The sequence below is a fragment of the Arvicanthis niloticus genome, chromosome 1 (assembly GCF_011762505.2).
Source record: "Arvicanthis niloticus isolate mArvNil1 chromosome 1, mArvNil1.pat.X, whole genome shotgun sequence".
NCBI classification, from domain to species: domain Eukaryota; kingdom Metazoa; phylum Chordata; class Mammalia; order Rodentia; family Muridae; genus Arvicanthis; species Arvicanthis niloticus.
Genome location: NC_047658.1, coordinates 139,185,443 through 139,204,827, shown reverse-complemented (window position 1 = coordinate 139,204,827; position 19,385 = coordinate 139,185,443). Strand labels below are relative to the sequence as shown.

Below are 19,385 nucleotides of genomic sequence, written 5' to 3'. Positions count from 1 at the left end.
CTCATTCTACCAGATCATTACTGGATCTGGCTCAGTTGATTTGCATTGAACTTAGTCTTGATGAAGTCCAACCAGGAATTATTTTTATTAATACCTGAATAAAGATATTAATATTAGCAGGACAAAATGATAATTGGTAGTGGTGTTTAGAGAGAAGGAAACAGCTATGAGGAGAGAAAGAATAGGTCAAGCCAGGAAACTTTCATGTGAGTTCAAAAGGACAGGAAAGAGCCAAGTAATTCTGTGGATTCCTACCTTAGAGGCTTTGAACAAATAACTAGTACAGTATCCTGGATAGGAGGTTGAGCAAGTCAAGGTCCTGCTTGATTCCTAGGTACACATATTCTTACTGGATGTTGTCCTTTCTCAGTCTATTATTAAGTCAAGGTCATACCCACTCCATAAGGTCTTGTGAGTAGGTACGTGCTTATAGACTGGCAGTGATGACTGTGGATGTCTATACACCAGGGCAAATGAAGCCCTGGTGGCTAGTGGTGACAGTAACACAAGCTGTCTGTTTCTCCTTTCTTTTAAGGCTATCCTGGAGACAAAAGTCTTTCAGAAAGCATAGACAGGAAGATGAGAAACAATGAAATGGAGATAGATACTCAAACACAATTACTGTCCTTTAAATATTGAAAATTCAGACAGGAATGGTGGCTTTTAAAAAAAATTTAGTCCAAGGAAAGTGTTCAGAAATGTTAAAAGGTAGAAACTGTGCATGTTTTGTAAGGGAATTGGGGTGGATGAGAGAGAGTTCTAGCATCTGAAAACGTAAGTAGCTTTCCACTTCCTTGAAGTTTATCCTGTGGTTAAGTGAATGGGACAAATTGTGTGTCTTGTTACAGAGATGACAATTCAAAAAGCTTTATTTGTTAATTCAGTTTTGCTCTGAGATGGGAGTCTATGTGCAGCCTAGATTTTCCTGAATCCTGTAATCACTGGATTAATATTGCCTCAGTAATATTAGTAATATTAGTATAATAATCCCTATGCTGGGATTACATGCATGGTTAATGCCCATACTTTGTTATTGTTTGTATTTACTGAAGTTATTTATTATAATGAACTCATGAGTAAAAACATCACATAGCAACTCAAATTAATACCTGACGATTTCCAAATTCTACATCTTGGTAAACTTCTGTCCAGGTACAATGGCTCTTCTGATGATACAGAGCTGTGTTTAGTGTTTTACACTTCCCTTATCAATCATATCTTTATACATTTATCCATCAAACATAAAAGAAAAGAACTCTGAAGGTGGAAACTATAGGAACAATTACCTTTATATCTTCTTCATGACATGTGTGTCCTTGTGCCTGCAATCTGGCCTTTCTTATCATCTACTATTACCCTTTTGTGGCCTCCTTTTTAAGTGCTACTACACCCACCGGTCTGTTTCTATGTGTGTCTACATTACAGGCTATGATTTACATATAAGAAAGAACATGTGTTTATGTTCCCTCACTTATTCATTTTCCTGCAACTATCCCAATTCAGTATTTCCACAACTGAATAATAATCAGTTTTGCACATGTAGCCTCTCAGATTATTCCAGACACAATTTATTCTGCTTTGCATAATTTTACGGTTGTGCTGCATGGTGTTAAAATCCAGACTTTCTTATACAATATTGATTATTATTCATGATTATGATGCCATCATTCTCAATAGACTAATACTTGAAGGCTGGAGTTGTGCCACTTAATACTTTGTAAACTTGGGTCAAGTTAATTAAACTGTTTCTTCATTCTGAGTTTGGGTTAGGGATGCCTTCTCTACAGAGGGACAGTAGCAATTCACCAGGGTAGGGTGAGTATGACTATGCAGCCTGGGGCTTGACAAAGGGTACTCAATGTTGACTTTTCTCTTTCTTTCTAGTGAGGGGGGCTCTTTCATCCTACAAATGAGCAATATTGTAACTTAAAAAAAGAATAGAATAATTTTACTGCCTTTAGGAAACCACCAGTTTACCATAGTTAACAGGATACAGTTTTTTTTTTTTTTTTTTTTTTTAAAAAACTCTGCAACAAAATGTTGATCATTTAATCTCAGTTTGCAAACTTTAGAGACAGTTCTAAAACTTCTTTGGTTTTAGAGGTAAAGTCATTCTTGCATGCAACACTGCACTTAGAAGAAGATAAACTTATATGAGGAAGTGCTGGTACATGAAATTAAGTCAATTCTCAGTGTGTGAGTTGTTAGAATAACTTCAACTTCTTCAAGGGTGAGTCCAGCAACCAGATCCAATGGAGAAGTTGGTAGCCACATATCACTTGCAACAGGAGGATCAGTCCTGTGTACCTGTTCACAAGAATGGTCAGTTGCTAACTAAGGTGGGGCTAGAAGTGGAGTGGACATTGCTCAGTGTTGGGACAAGACAGGCTACTAGCATTCTTGGCTGCAGAAGGGCACTACTTTGTCCCACATAGAAGGAAGCCTTTCCTTGGTGTCCCTTAGTAGATATGTAATTCTTTCATTGAGGTCTTGATGACCCACTTAGCCCCCCACCTCCACCCTATCTTCTACATTTAATCTTCTCTTCTGGGGTATGCTCTCCATGAAGTTTCTATGCTTGTGCAGGGGGTTTGTATTTAATGCCTGTGTTTTTTCAGACTAACATTAGATGACTAATAGTCATCCTCTTAAACAATCACCTGAAGTTTTATAAGTAGCTTTGATTGCTGAGTGGTTTTGGTTTCTCTGGATGTAACTATGTCAATAGCAAAGCTTGAGGGATCTGTGCACTATTATAAATATTCATATTTCTACTTTGCTTGCTTTAATGATTACCCAAGATCTTTCAAGTCATTCTATGCTGCCCTCCCCCCCCCAAAAAAAAAAACCCCAGGAGGTCCTGTCAGTGTTAGAGAATACTTTGGGAAAACTGGTGAGGAGATGCCAAGCTCACATTTGCAAACTGGGAGTGAGGATTCTGTTAACTTCGCAGCCTCCTTATTGCATCCTAAAAAATCTACTCTCAATGTTTCATCTCATGGTCCATCTCTCTCCTTACCATTTTCAGCTTCCAAAGCATTGTGTTCTCATTATAGAAATGTGATGATCATGGCTGTACAGTGTAAGGTTGCCTTACTCTTGCTTGGTATTATCTTAAGCAATTCACATAGATTATGTTCTCCTTTAAAAATAATCTTGATTTTAGTAGAATTTAAGTAATTGACCCAAAGTCAGTTGGTCGAGCTAGGCTATGAACCTAGGCATTCTCGGACTAGAATTTTTTTGTTTTGACATATTTTCTTCTGCCATGTCAGCACCATACATTATTGGACTTTATCTAATCCTTTGAAATTCTGAGACAATAGAGAGTTTTATTATTATATAACATATTTAATTTTATGTGTTATTTCTGAAAGGTAAGTAAAATAAGTTTTTAGATATTATAGGTTGTTTTAATTTAAATGATATATTTATGAGTATTTTGCATGCATGTATATTTGCACATTATGTAAGTGCATGGTGTCCACATAGGCTAAAAGAGGTTATTGCATCTCCTAGAACCAATGTTACAGATGATTGTGAGCTGCTGTGTGAGTGCTGGAAATTGAACCTGGGTCGTCAGGAAGAACAGCCAGTGTTCTTTACTGAGCTTTTTGAATTTAATTTATTTATATAGTGTATGTGTGTGTACACATATGGCTCTCTGTGAGTGTCTGTATTAGTGTGTGTGTATTAGTGTACTAGGTGCACATATGTTTTAGTATGTATGTGAAGTCAGAGGATGATTATCAGAAATCTGTTCTGCTCTGCCACCTTGTGGGGTGTGGATATCAAATTCAGGTGATCAGTCCAGCCCACAAGGGCTCTTGCCAGCCCCATTTTAGGGATTTCCCCTCAGATATCATAAAGGACCACATAATACCATTCTCAGGGTGACTCCAGTTTAGCTCTCTGCACATGCAACATGTGTTTGTTACAGCAAGGGAGTGAGGGACATTCTGGGGTCAGTGTCTAGTATAAGTGATGCCCCCTTGACTAATAAGTAGTCAGAATTGTTTAATAAGTTAACTATTCACACAGACACCTGCTTCAAGCCTATTATTTTACTCTCCCTTCCATGTCTTCTCTCCTTCATGGTTCAATTTTCCCTTCCCTATTTACTATTTCCACATAGCTTTGTAAATGCTTGGTCTGGTTTAGGCTTTGAGTGTTAGAATTCACAGTCTGCCTCCCAACTAATTTGTTTCTCTAGAAAACATATGAAAGAAAATTCACTCTAATGCTAAGTGAATCATACTCTATTCAGGCTGGTGAAGTCATAGTTAGCAGCATTTGAGTCTTCATTTAAAGTCCCAAATGAAGGTGGTCTTATCCAGGACCCCCTGTATATATACAGGGCTACGTATTCTTCCTACTGGGAGAAGGATATGTTTCCCAGGAGATACTTTGTTATCTTCCAGACATTACAAAACTTTGGATGTGAGGCAGCCAAGTCCTTTATGACAACTGCTTCATGTGTTCAGTAATAGCTCCATGGCTGGTCCTGCCACTGTGTTAACTATATTTTTGCTTGCACGTGCACGCGTGTGTGCACACATGCACACACACACACACACACACACACACACACACACACACACACACACACATTTCTTCTGTGAGTTGAACCTCTCAGTCTGTAAGTCACAGCTGAGTTTCCATTACTGAGTTTGTCTGTGAATCTTATCGTAGAGAGGACCTAATGAAGAGACAGGTCTTGATGACATTGGAGGACCTATTAGCCTGCCTCCTAGAATATACAGAGAACCAGGCTGAATTAGAGGTGTGTACAGTGGGTGGTAATACAAAGCAATGGTGCGGTAGAAGGCTCGAGTCTTGAATTTTGATTACTGTTTTTAAAAAGACATTTTCTATTCTTGGGACATTCACTCAGTTTTTCCCGTGTCAAGAGATCTCCATTTCCTTCCCATCCCAAGATGCAATACTTTTTAGAATCACTCATCTGTTCTTAGTTTGCAAGCTGATGCATGCAGCATGGCTTGTTCTTGTTTCTTGACATTCCCAAGCCTTAGTTTCTTTATTGGAAAAATGATATAGTAATTGTATCTATTTTACAGAAGGATTAAGTTGATTCACCAAAGTGCATAGCATGTGGGAGAGTCATGGGAGAATATTGAAGTTAACTTATTATTAATACCACTATTCTCATAATTACAACTTGGAGGTTCTAATTGGTTAGGAGTAAATGTCTGCATCCTGCTGGGAGTGTGTGTGTGGGTCCTGTTATGCTGCCTTAAGAAAGAGGATTAGGAGATTCTTCTGCCAACATTGTTCATTCCCTCATGGTATCACATTTAGATTCCTGACTACCAGAACACATAATCAGAAGCAATGGGGTTTGAGTACATCTAATAAGGCTGTTTGCTTCATGCTAACAGCCCCAGCGGAGTAGGTAAGTGCTATGCAGAAGTCCAATAAAACATTGAAAGGGAAGATTACTAACACTGCTAGAAACAGAAAGCAATAACATCTGTCTGCAGTGCTTTGCACTCTCCCAACAGTCTGCTAGGAGATTTTATGATTGTCTATGCCTACATTTCTTCCACTGCATTTTCCACAGTAACTGAATGGTTCAGTTTGTTTTAGGGATGCTATCTTCTGGAGCCTCTTTGGAACAGGCTTTCCATTCACCTTGATGTACCCTTACTTTATTGTTTCATTCAGCCTCCGACTGTTCGATAAGTCAGTTGATATCTACTAGAATAGCTGAAGACCTGTGACTCAGTAGTATTCTGCACAAACAGGTAAAATTCTCTTTAACCATCTAGAACCCATAGAATGATAAATCACAACTCATTTGCCTCAAGCCAGAACATAGTAAAATGAGTATGAAAAAGTTTGATATTAAACTCATTTAAATTCTTAGGTATAAAATACTTTAAAAACATTTACTTGTTACTGCTACTTGCAGAAGCAGCAGGTTTCTAAAGAACATCCTGTGGGATACTTTTCCAGGAATTACTGGTTAGTAAGCCCCCAGAAGTCTCTTCAAACAGTACAGGCTCCTATCATTAATCTTGGTTGGTCACCAGAACTAGATGATAAGAGTCTATTCCTGATCACACTACACATCTTGATTGTGATACACACACACACACACACACACACACACACACACACACACACACACATATATATATATATATGAATTGAACTAGATACTTCCATTCTACTGTATAGCTTGAAAATACCAGAAACTGCTACTTAGACTACTAGGGGAGAAAATATATCAATGGTCTTATTCAGTTACCTACTGAATGAGCTATTATATCAACCCATCAAATATGCTCACACACACAATACTGATGTGACTGTTATAAGCTAACCAAGAACTCCCAGGATGTAATGTTAGGCCTGCTCCACAAGAGGGAATTCATGCTTGGCATTATAAAGTTGGCTAAAAGTAAAAACAACACTATCATGTCTAAGGAAGTCATAGATCCTAGAGGCCAACTTACTACTGATCTTTAGATAAATAGACATACCACCAAACTGCCATCTGCACATGTATGTTTATACACAGACATAAGCTATTTTTGGTTTTAATGAGAGAACCTTCTCTCTTCCATGAATAGCAGTGAATGAAGAGACTCATGACTACCCAAAATTTTAAGAATGATAGGTTGAAGGCTTATTCCTAAAGATAGGCTTATATGAATCCCTCTATGGCTCAGGAATTACTCTGGAGAAGGCATGGGTAGAATAAAGAAGCCAGAATATAGGGTGAAGAACTTCAAAATGTTATTCTCTAGAAATGACATGGCCATTGTAATCACAAAGTCACAGCAGCTACAGTTACTTGCACTAGACATTCATAAGACAAGCTTTGCCAATAATCAGTAATGGATGGGGAAGAAGCTCATAGAGCCCTATTTCTCTCTTCTGAACAGATGGATTCTGGGAGAATGGGAACCACTGTTTACAGTTGTGATCACATTGATGAGTTCACTAGGCTCCAATGGTTATTTCCAAACTTAGCATCATAATAATGTTGAGTGGGCAAACTTAGTGGGTCACATACACAACAAAGTGATTTGAATGTGACAAAAAGATTATCAGGACTAGGATGAGAGAGACAAAAGGGGTAGGAACAATAAGAGGGTTGGAGGAAGGATAGTTAACACTAGAGGTGTTTAAAAAGCCATATAGGAATCCATTTTATAACCTTCACATATACAAACATATTCATGTAGTTGTATAAAATAGTCAAATTGGAGTTACTCTACACAGAGGATGAAGAGGAGGATGAGAATGATGCTCTCTCAAAAGCCACAGGCTGCCCTTCCCCCCCAAAGTCTAGTGCTAGGTGGGATACCTTGCCTTGAGTTGTTGATCAGAGGTATCCTAGAGACCTCACAAACAATACAGGTTATTGGCATTACTCTTAGTTGCCCACCAGAAATGGCTAATTTTTTCTGCTGCTGACATCATATACATTGTATACAGAACATAGAGGAATCAAGTCAGTACTGATTAGGAAGCCTCCTCCCAGTCGAAATGCTTTCATAGCACTGGAAGGTTTTATGAGGTCTACTGAGGGAAAAAGTCATCCTGAGTCTTACCTTAGCTTGGAATCCTTGAACTGCGCTGATGTCTGGCACGGTAAGACATGGTACAATAGTGGCACAAACGTTATAGGTGTAACCAGCCACTTTCTGATTGGAGTTAAGGCCTGCCACACAAAATGAAACTCATGCTTTGTACTGCAAACCTGGCCAAGAACCCGTGGTTAGGGACCTCATAAGCCCGAGGGTTGACTCTGATACTACAATTGTGCTAAACTGACATAGTATCAAGCTTCCCTCTAAAGTCACATCTTTCTACTTATTTATTAGTGCATGTCTCAGACCTCATCAGAACAGTTCTGCTTTGTAGTGCTTGGACAATAGTTGGTGTAGAAACTCACATCTGCTGACAGTACAGAGAATAAGTGACCATAGAGTGGCGTCTACAATTGTGACATTTATATCACACTTACTCCTCATTCCTTGGAGAGCATTCTAGAAAAGGGGCAGAAAGATTGTAAGAGAAAATGGTTGAGACAGATCAAAATAAAAAAAGTAACATGATAGATTTATGAGCTTAGCAGCTGTGGCTGCCTGAATAAAACATACAGAAGACCTAGACACTGCACAAGATCAATCCAGTCAGTGCTCTAGTATAGAGTGTGAAGGGCTTCATGACCTCCCACCCTTAACTGAGAAACTATGTACAGTTGATGGCTTCTTGGAGAGGCAGGGTTTTGTTTTCAGAATCTGGCTCCTCAGAGGACCAAGGAATCTCATGATGGATAAGATCTCTTATCTACGTCAGGGAAGATGCACTCATGAAATCTCAAAAATATGGCATCTAAAGAAGACCAGAATTGACATGCCTATGTGGATAGTGGAAATCTCACAAGCCTCCATCTGTAGACAAAGAGCTATAGGCAAAATATGGCTAACGAGAGAGGTAGAATCAGTCTTCTCCAGGGATCAAATCCCTGATAGATCATCCAGTTAGTTCAAAGTGGCCAGCCCCAAACACGTGTACATATGAGCAGCACTAAAGGGACTCAGCAGCCTGTATTTGTAAATGTGTGTGTGTGTGTAACTATAATAATTATGGAACAGGAAGTCATGACTTCAATAGGAAGTTGTGTGGACATGGGGGGGGGAGTTGAAAGGATGGTAGGTAAGGTAAATGATGTAAATGCAGTACTTGTGAAAGTCTCAAAAACATCTAAATACATGCATAAATAAATTGTAAAAGAGGAGATGTGGCTTCTGATAGACCAACCTTCTGTGGCTAGTCTCATATCCAGATGTGTATGGCTAGCACAAATTTGATTTGATGGGTTATTAGTTATTAAAATAAAAAAAAAAACCTAAAGGTGAGGGTCATGGGAAGGTGAGAATGGATCTTAGAGAAGTTGTCGGTCACTATGATGAAAGTTACAGTGTATAAAATTTTCAAAGAATTTGCACTAATATTTTTTAAAAGAGGGGTTAGGTTGAAAGCAACCATACACAACACACACACACACACACAAATTGTCAATGAACAAATTTAATCCATAAAATTTATTGTTGTTGTTATTGATTGTTGATTATTGTATGCTTGCATGTGTACAATGTATGGGTATGAGTGTGGATATGTACATGCCAGAGGAGAAATTTGGGGAGTTAGTACTTGCTTTTCATTATGGGTTCTGGGACTTGAACTTGGGGTTCTGGATTACACAGTGAGTGCTTTTACCTGGTGAGCTAATTTTCTGGACCTAAATACATTTATAAACTAGAATATGCCATGGTGATAAGGTACAAGGGTAAGTAATTACCATACTCAGACCTAGTGTTTTTAAAATCAATACAGCATCCCTTCCAATAGTGATTTCCTAATTGTTGGAGGGAATAAAGTCATTACTACCAAACTGAAAAATAGGATTTTAAAGAATTATAATGGAATTTGCTTATTTAAATAGTCAGTCTGATTAAACTGTTGTGTGCTAATTCTCATTAGACATATTATTTACTGACAGAACACTCTGCAAGTACAGGGAGTTATATCTTTATGACTATGTCCTCTCAGAATCACTAAAAAAACAATCCCCAGTAGAACAAGCAAGCCTGGAACATGTTCACATGATTGTGAATACTGATACACATAAAATTTCCTCCATAAATCCATAAAGAAAATGCTTCCCTTAGATATCTTTCAAAATATCAAAATGGAGAGCTGAGGATGTCAGCATAGTTTAGTGAAGACAATCATTGTAACACAAACAAACATACATGGACCATTTAAATGTTCTCTATCCATAGATTCAGCCAACCACAGATTTAAAATGTCTGAAAGATAGGGCTGGAGAGATGACTCAGCAGTTAATAGCACTGACTATTTTTCCAGACGTCCTGGGTTCAATTCCCATCAACCATGTGGTGGGTCACAACCATCTATAATGGGATCTGATGCTCTCTTCTGGTGTGTGTTTGAAGATAGCTAAACTGTACTTATATACATAAAATTCATAAATAATTCTTTAAAAAAAACTAAAAATATTTGAAAGAAATACATCTGTTTTGAACATAAACAGACATTTATTTTGAATAAGATATAAACAATGTAGTATGAAACTCTTTAATAGTGTTTACAATGTGCAAGGGACAAGAAGTAGCCCAGAGAGAGCTTAGAGTGTGTGAAAGAATGTGCATACATTATATGTAAACACTGCACTGTTTTTCTATAGGAGACTTCAGTATATGAGGATTTGGGTGCCACAGAAGTCCTGGGCCCAATCCCCTGGAACCAACTACCAGTGTGTGACTATATTTTAGCCTTTTGTTTGAATCCATCAAAAATACTCAACCAAAACTTTGGTTGTATTAAATTAAAATGATCAATCCTATATTTATACAAGTAACACCATATGTTCTGATGTTCTGAGTAGGTTGTATTTATATATTTGAGAGTATCTATCTATCTATCTATCTATCTATCTATCTATCTATCTATCTACCTACCTATCTACCTATCTCTTCCTTTGCTACACACATACACAAACAAACAATTACAGATATAGAGGTCATGTATTTGAGAAAGAGCAGTGAAAAGAACTTGGAAAGGGTTGGGAGGAGGAAAGGGAAGAGAGAAAAATGACACAATTAGAAAAATAAAATTCTAAATAATCTTAAGAGCTTATAGCCTGGTCGGAATAGGGTTGATGGCTTAAAATGATAAATCAACTTTCCTGATCCATTTGGCAGTAAATATTTGTTAATGATAACTGAGTAGATCTGCAGTTTTAAGCTAAGGAACAGATGGGTTTTAGATGTTGAATATGCAAGGTCACCGCAGGAGTGAGGCATCTCTTCCAACTACCTTTCCTGGGAGAGTTTGGACTGTTGGAGTTGCACTTGAGAGAAACCTAGTTACTGTGTCTATGGATAAGATAAAGCAGTGTTTATCCTCTGTCGATCAATAATGTCTTGTTTGAACTTTCTGAGTCATGTACAGACACATGTGGTAATGCAAGCCCTTGGGCAATAGTACCCAAAGTATTACCCAGCATCCTAAGGGATACCAGAGTTTTTAGATAGTTACTGAAATAAGTTTTAAACCATCTGCCTGTGTAATAAAGTTAACATATACAGTGTCAGGATGTCAGAGTGTGAAACTATGGGTGTCAATACAGACATGTTGAATTTTTAATAGTAGTTTTGAGAAATAGGCTCTAAAATAAAATTCATCCTGTAGTTGTGTGTGTGTTGTGTGTGTGTACAGGTTCCAAAGACGTGCAATGGCTTTTATAAATGAGTTTCTTTATTTATATAGTTTTCTATTTTAATGGAGTTGTTTTGAGAAGCTAGTGGGTGGTAAGTTTGGACAATTTGAGTTTTTTTCTGGAGAAAAAAAACCTTATTAATGGGAACATGGTAGAAGAGATTAGCTGGCTCCTGAGCACCAGTGCTCTGCTTAACAACCTTTATAAAGTCCTGTAGGTCAATCACACATCCATTTCACATCTGAGGAATCGGAGATCTCAGGAACTTAAATAATCTGCACAGCTTCTCAGGCCAGGAAGGCTTGGAGCAAGTATTCCAGCCTGATTCTGTCTGTAGAAGTGTCTCCACTCTTGCTGCGATTACGTTATTATGTTTAAAGCCTTTAATCTGGGCATGACTTTGTTCGGTGGAGGATTATGAATGTATGTGATTTCTTGGAAGGTTTGGTTGAGATCAATCCAAGTGTGGTGATTTCAGTTGATCTGCTTATTGCAAATAACAGGTATGGGCTATAAAAGTATTTTACTCTTAGCCTGTAGCCTAACGAGTAAAAATTTGGAGAGATGCTGATAGACAAATGTTCCTGGAAGAAGAGGTTAGGAAACTGTATTACCTGTTCTTTTAGCTACTCCCAATGATAAACACCCATGTACACATAGTAAATTCTAGTGATTGAGTACAGAGCACCCATGCATGTGCTCTGCAAATAGACCACCTGCTGCATAACCTGGTTATGTCACTTTCCTTTAACATCAAGCCTGTTACATAATTTGTCTGTACCTCAATCTAATAACAGTATGATATATAGTAGTGTAATATAGTGATAGTATTGGCCTCATATGGGTGTTCTAAGAATAACATGAGATTAAACTTATAGTATGTGCTTAGACATGTGCTTGATAATTTAATACTTAACAACTATTACCGTTATACTGAAGAGCACCCAAATGGTAAGAAGACCTGCTTTCTGTTGTCTTAGCTTATTTCATTGACTGTTGGAGTCACGTTTGTGACTCCCTATGCTCCCCAAGTGCAGTGGAGGTAATGTTGATATAGAAACATCACAAATTGACTTGTCTAGTTAAAAATAGCTACCTATGATTTTGGATCCATTACTGTGTTCTGTGAGTGTCACTTAAAACAACCTGTTTCTAGCCAACTGTATTTTATCTTTCCCCTATATTTAAAGCATAGTAAATTGGAACAGCAAGATGTATGTGTCTTTTAAGCTGAGAAGTGCCACTATTATTTCAGAAAACATGGCCTTAAAAATAAACAAGATATGTCTACTTCTCTGTATCAGCAGGGGGATCCCTAAGTGTTTGGACAAGTAAGTGACTTCACTTTTATTTCCAGATTCCATTCCCTGACAGTGCACACTGCTTAGCACTTTATGTTTTAAGCTAGACTCTCTTAATACAATTTGAGTGGAAATTTACTAATATTCGTCTTACAAAACACTAATCTCCTAGGATTCGCAAATGATTGCTCAGTGTTTATCCCCTTGGAGACTTCCATCTGTAACTTGCACTAGTACAGAGATGTGTTTAACAGGGTCCCTCAGTGGCTTACTTTGCTGATAGTGAAGTAATGCTGGCTCTTCAGGCAGAGAGTTGAGATTCCTGATAGGACAGAAAATGCCCTGATCTATTTTTTACTTTAGAACCACTGTATTTTGGTTCTTAGTTATCTTTTAGGGGTGAGAAACATGATACTGCAAAAATACATGTGCTGTGCTGTTTGCTTAGTCTGTGAAAGCCATTTAATAAATAGACACCTTGGGGTTGAGACTTAACACACTCAAAACCAAACACTTTTCCCATAATGTTTTCTTTCCTTGCTAGAATCAAAAGCAAATAGCTTAGGATATTATTTTCAGTTTGCAGGCTAGTAGCAGAAGAAATAGCAAGAATTCATCCTAATTCTTTTTTTCTAGGGTGGTAGCACACAGAAGTTAATTGAATAGGTAGGTGGAGTCTAAAGTATAAGAGGAATCAGGACTGACAGACAGAACTCAGAAGGCTGTTGGAGATGAGAAACTATGTCTTTTCTTAATCGCATTTCTGTTTTCCGGTCCTGGAGATCAGGACAGACAGTGAAGCATGGCTCTCCCTGATAGCTAGCTGGAGGTTAGGTTTGCAGCACGTGAGTTCCACTTGTGAGCCCACAGTCATGACTCCACTTTCCACAAGTTTTGGAAGCATACCCAATCAAGAAGTATATCATGTAATTTATCCCCAATTGTGAAGACACGATCAGTCCAATACATTGTTTTGCTTTTTTCATTGATTTCATTAGTATAAGACTCGAATGATAATTCTCTGGATTAGGCTCCAGGATAGTAAAGAACACAAGTTGTTTCCATGCAATCTAACAGACACAACAACCCAGAATTGAAACAGAAAATACAAAAAAAGCATGGGACATACCTTTGTAATTTCTGAGATTCCCCACCCGGAAAAGGTTCCTTGATTATGGCGAATTCAGCATGCCACTTTGGTTATATTCTAATCACCGTATCAAACTCCAAAGGTTCAGTGGCTGTAGGTTTGGTTTACAATTCCCAGAAGTTAAAGTTTAACTCACCCTGTCTCTTGCATCTACGCAGCCCTTTGACCAGGTAATTGGGTCACTATGGCCTGAACAGAAGCTACAAAACTGTCTTCCTGCCCTGTTTACAAAATGAAAATGTATTTCATATTACAACCATGAGGGTCAGTCAATATGATTTTGAATCTAGCTTATGAACATAAATGTTAATATAATTAAATTAATTAATTTATAAATTAAATAATTAAATTTATTAATTATATAAATATAATTAATATAATTAAATATTAACATGAATATTGAATCCATTCCATTTCAGGTAACTAAGCTTTACTTTCTGTTGTCACCTTATTTATTTACTATGCCAATGTGATATACTGGGCAATGTAATCTAAGAGAACATGTCATTGTGCCACACTTTTTCTATTGTGATTTTACATGGAGTAAAGTGTAGAGTTTTGGGTCAAGTATGTAGATAAACACTGGCTTTCAAACAGAAAATACAAAAAAAAAAAAAGCATTTATATAACCAAGTAGCTGAATTCAGGCCAGATCAGGTTGGGAAAACATTTCACTTGGTAGGAGCTGCTTATTCAGATTTGAAGAGGGAGCATTTGCTCTTATGTAAGAGCCAGTGCTATTATTGTTCATTGCTTGAGATCTCAGTAGTCACTGTGCTTCTTAAAGAATAGATACCTTGTATTTTGTAAAAATGTAAACTCTATAGTTAACTTATCCAGCATGAACAGGAGTCTATATAAAAAACCTTGAAGAATTTTTAAAAATCTATTTACAAGATAAAAGGAACAACATCCTCTACTTTTGACATATATATATATATATATATATATATATATATATATATATATATTGTTAAAGGCTTGTAAAACACAGGCTGTAAAACTGGAATTAAGGAATACATTCCATATGCTTCAGGTCAAATAAGAAGAGTTCAATTTCCCAGGAGCCAACTTTGGGCATGTTTTATCTATAGCAAAATGGAAATGAGCAAGGGATGCCACCATTGAGGAGTACCTGTGATTAGAGAGAAGATTAAAGGTCTATTTATCACAGTAGTCATTTTGCCTACAGCCTTACTCTTGATTTACTTATATTTCTTTCCAGTGAGTACATACCTGTTCTATCAAAAACACCTCTAGAATTATTGATTTGCCCTGGAACTGTGCTGTGGATCGACAACTAGAGTTACCAGTCACTGCTTCTCACATTTGGGCATTTGAAGCTAAATGTCTCTATTTATTTCCTCTAGGGAATAGATCTGCTCACCAAGAACCTTATTGGTTTTCTCAGGAGATGCTCAACCAAGGCTTGTCTGGCTCCCCAGTGAGTGAAAAATTCTTACTTTGAGTCTGATTCTACAAAGAACTATTGATATTGAGAGACTGGAGGTCCTGGCAGCAGGGGGTCCTGATTGTGTGGTAGGTGGCTGGGCTGTGTTAAATGGAAAGCATGGCCCCTTAGGTAGTTGGTGGAGACAGGAAAACATAACACACACACACACACACACACACACACACACACACAGAGAGAGAGAGAGAGAGAGAGAGAGAGAGAGAGAGAGAGAGGGTCAGAGAAAGACAGAGAGAAACAGAGACAGAAGAGGGAGAGAGGGAGGGAGAGAGACAGAGAGACAGAGAGAAACAGAGGGGAAGGGAGAGAGGGAGGAAGGGAGGGAGGGAGGGAGGACAGAAGAGATAGATGGTAGATAAAAAGATAGATGATAGAAAGACAGACAGATAGATGGATGGGATTATTTCTTATCAACCTTCCTTTTATTTGAAAGTATCTCAAGTTTAAAGTGTTCTTCCTTTGGTTAACTCCTGGGGTGGCACAGATGAGCAGGGTAGGGAATTGGTTTATGTCCTGACTGTCCACTGACTGGCTTGCTGTGGCTTGGTGTCACTACCCAGCATCTCTGGAGAGTAACCTGAGACACAGCACTAGAAAAAGATACAGATTTAAAATTCAAAGTATAATCTCTCCTGGAATGAATGTCACTTTTCCAGCAGCAAGCAGTTAGATTTATCCAAGTGGAGCCAGTGTGAGTAAGGGATGACCAGTTTTAACTAACATCCCAATTTAGGTTGTTATAACAGAACACTACACACTGAGTGACTTCAACAAATCACATTTTCTCAGTGATCTGGAAATTCTCAGTGGCTGGAATTTCAAAATCAGGTGCCAACAGGATCTCCTTTTTTCTGATTATGTCCATGCATGAATTTTCTTGGTATGTGGCCATGGAGAGAGAAAAATTTAAATATATTTCAAAATTATCTGGTTGTTGTTTATGTATGTGTATGGGCATATGCATGCCACAACATGTGTGGAAGTCAGAGGATGTGGCAGAGATTTCCTGCCCAATGTATTTGCAGCAGAGCCCTGTCATTGGACAGGGAAGAGGGAGGCAGAGCTAGGAGTTAGGAGGAAAAAAAAAAACACAGGGAGAGAAGAGGAGGAACAGGAGAGAGGGGAGATGGCTGCAGATGTATACCCATCTGTCTCTAGCAATCAAAGGTTAGATAATTGGGATAACAATTCTAATTGTGTGGGCATCTTGTGTATTGAGTATTTGCTGATATATAAATCTATTTGGTTAACTTTAAGCATCTAGAGTTTTGATTTACTGGGTTACTGGAAGGTAGGTCCATCGAAAACCAGGTAGTTATGGCTGTAAAGGAAATAGCAGCTCCAGGGATGAGTGAACCAGAATTGGAAACACAGCGAGTGGTCTCTACAGACTAGCTGACCATCTTGGTGGCCAGAGACGTTTTTCTAAGAAGGGCATTTATACTCTCCAAGGCTCTATGCTCATGACCTGCTGTAACTTTAATTTTTTCAACACCTATTTTTATTGGTGGTTCTTAAATGCTTTAACCTCCCTTTTAGCCCAACACATACCAGAGGCAGTGGAAAAAAAAAAGGATACAGAAGTGGACCTATTTATAAAAGTTCTTTGGAACAACCCCCGTCTATGTTGTCTGGAAATCAGCAGTTCAGTTCACAGGTTAGAGCAGCAGCTCGGTCCACTCACAAACACTTCATGGATACACCAGTCCAGTTAAGTAGAGTCGAGCTAGCAACAGCAGTGACATGACCTAGCAGAGACAGCCAGGCCTCAGCCTCAGCTTAAGTCAGCAGGAGGGACGGGAAGAGAAATTCTCGGCTATCTCTCTCTCTCTCTTTTTTTTTTATTATTAGATATTTAGGAAGCAAAGATCAGCGTAGACTTGAGACACATAAGCATTGCACAGCTAGCTGTACCAGCAAGCCAAGCTTCGTCTCTATCATGATGTAGAGTCCTAGTTATACTCTCCAAACATCACATGTCCTCATGTGTCTTGTCCCAGCACATGTCTTGCCTCGGCTGACATCGCTCTGCCAATTAGCCTGTGTCTGTGAAGTGACAAAAAAGCTACAGCACACCACCAGAAGTTTCTTTGGTGAGTTTTTCTCTATGGAGTCTCAACAAATATAGCTCAACTATGCAAGTGTAAGGTGGACTAACATGGGTGTTATTAGCAAAGAATCCTTCACCACAGGTCCTTTCATGGGCTTGCTTTAGTCGAACACCATTTCACTATGTTTGCTTCGGCTAAACATTCCTTCATGTGTTTGCCCCAGCAAAACACCATCCAACCAACTTTTCAAAGAATCCTTAAGCTTCCACTTCAACTTTCTCTAACCCAGTTACCTTCAAAAGAACCTGTTTCCAAATGCCACTGAATTGATGCTTAGCATTTTAACATGAAATTTAGGGAGAAAGCAAACATTCCATTTCCAACAGTTTCATATAAAAAAAAAGTCCATTGCCCTAGATTAAGCCTGGCATTTCACATGGTAGGATATGTTCATGTTAAACCACAATCCACATTTAATCCACAAGGGCCGGCAGCAATAATGAATTGGGTACCATTGTTAGGTTATTTATCTTTATTTTCCAAATCATTTTATTCCAACAGTAGTGGTATATTGACCAGAAGTAGAGTGACACACACCCAAGCAGCTTCTTTTAGGAGGGCTACTCACTCAGGGTGGATCAGTCCTGGGACAAAGAATCCGCCAGACCAGCATGGGCTCAATGCATGACCTTGATTCCATCTGTCTAACCATGGAAATGCACTATCGTCACAATGACATTTGCCTTTCTTTTGTAAAAACAGCCCCAGTTTAAATAGTGCTTGGGAAAATACCAATTTCTCACTAGTTTGCCCTACAAATCACAGGAGCACTACTTTTCTTGGGAGCGCTCCTAATATGGTAACTGTTTGAAGTAAGTGGTGTTGGGCTGGAGATGTGGCTCAAACAGTGAGGCAAATCACTGTTGTACAACCATGAGGATGTGAGTTTCGATCCCCAGAACCTTTATGGACATTTGAACACATGACTGCAATTCTAGAGATTGGGAAGAGAAGAAAGGTAGATCCCCAGAGTTCACTGGCCAGCTACCTTAGCCAGTCAGTGAACTCTGTGTTTGGTGAGAGACTCTGTCTCGAAAAATAAGGTAGAGAGTCATAGAGAAAGACACTTTGATGTTGACCTCTGAATTTCATACATGGCTGCATATACATGTATGCATACCCAAACGTATACTCATATGAGACAGACAGACAGACAGACAGACAGACAGAGAGAGAGAGAGAGAGAGAAGTCAGACAGACACAGAGATGGAGATGCAGAGAGAGGTGAGTCTATTACTAGGTTGTAGAACTAATATTGTATCAAACATTCTAACAAACAAGAAGGGTAAATAATGCCTATAAGAACTTTCTTTTTCATATTAGATGTGTAATAACTTATTTCAAATGAGAAGCGATGGAATAGGGAAATTTCTCAGATAGAAATATGCCTGTCATGTAAATATATGTGTGCTGATTATGGTTTAAATTTACTTTTAATCATTGACCATTTTCTTTTAAATTTTCAAAATGCAGGGCTAGCTTTTTGGTGTTTTATGGCAACAGACCAGATACATAAAGTGAGCACCCCAATGGCAAACTAATTACATCATTACTATAAATACATAAAACATAAGAATCCAATGCAAGGTGGGGTTGAGTAACGAAGGTATCTCAGGAGAACTCTCTAGAATATAAGGTATTTCCTTTGGACCTGATAGATATGGATATGTAAGTGTGTGTGTGTGTGTGTGTGTGTGTGTGTGTGTGTTTGGGTGCTTTCTAGCTGGTGCAAATGGCATAGGTTGAGTCTGGGTTGGAGTTAGTTGAGCATGTTCAAATGATGAACGGAGCCGTTTGGAAGCAGTAGAGGGAAAAGAAGCAGGAGAAAGAAACTGAAGTTGATGACAGAGTCAAAGCTGGGTCATTAGAAGTCATGTTTAAGATTGCTATAAATTTCCAATGTTACTCTGTTACAATGGGAAGTTCCAGGAGAGTTGGAAGGAGTGCAGTCAACTGTATTGTTCATATTGTGAGTATAAAAAAAAAAAAAATCATTGTGAAAAAAACACCACTCCACCCCTCCCCATTGTTTAAATTCTTTACTTGGCACAACCTAGACCCTGAGGGA

The 19,385-nt window shown here is 38.3% G+C and overlaps 1 protein-coding gene across 3 annotated transcripts in view; it reads right to left on the bottom strand.

Moving 5' to 3' along the window:
* A1cf (APOBEC1 complementation factor) overlaps positions 1 to 13,850 on the bottom strand; it is a 74,780-nt gene extending 60,930 nt beyond the window's left edge. For 2 of the 3 annotated variants that reach the window (XM_034509123.2, XM_034509131.2), the window contains exon 1: positions 13,715 to 13,850. The gene's annotated coding sequence lies outside the window, so the exon portion shown is untranslated. The remainder of the gene's footprint in view (positions 1 to 13,714) is intronic. The other variant, XM_076919061.1, reaches the window with a different exon arrangement.
* Between the last annotated feature and the right edge of the window lie 5,535 nt (positions 13,851 to 19,385).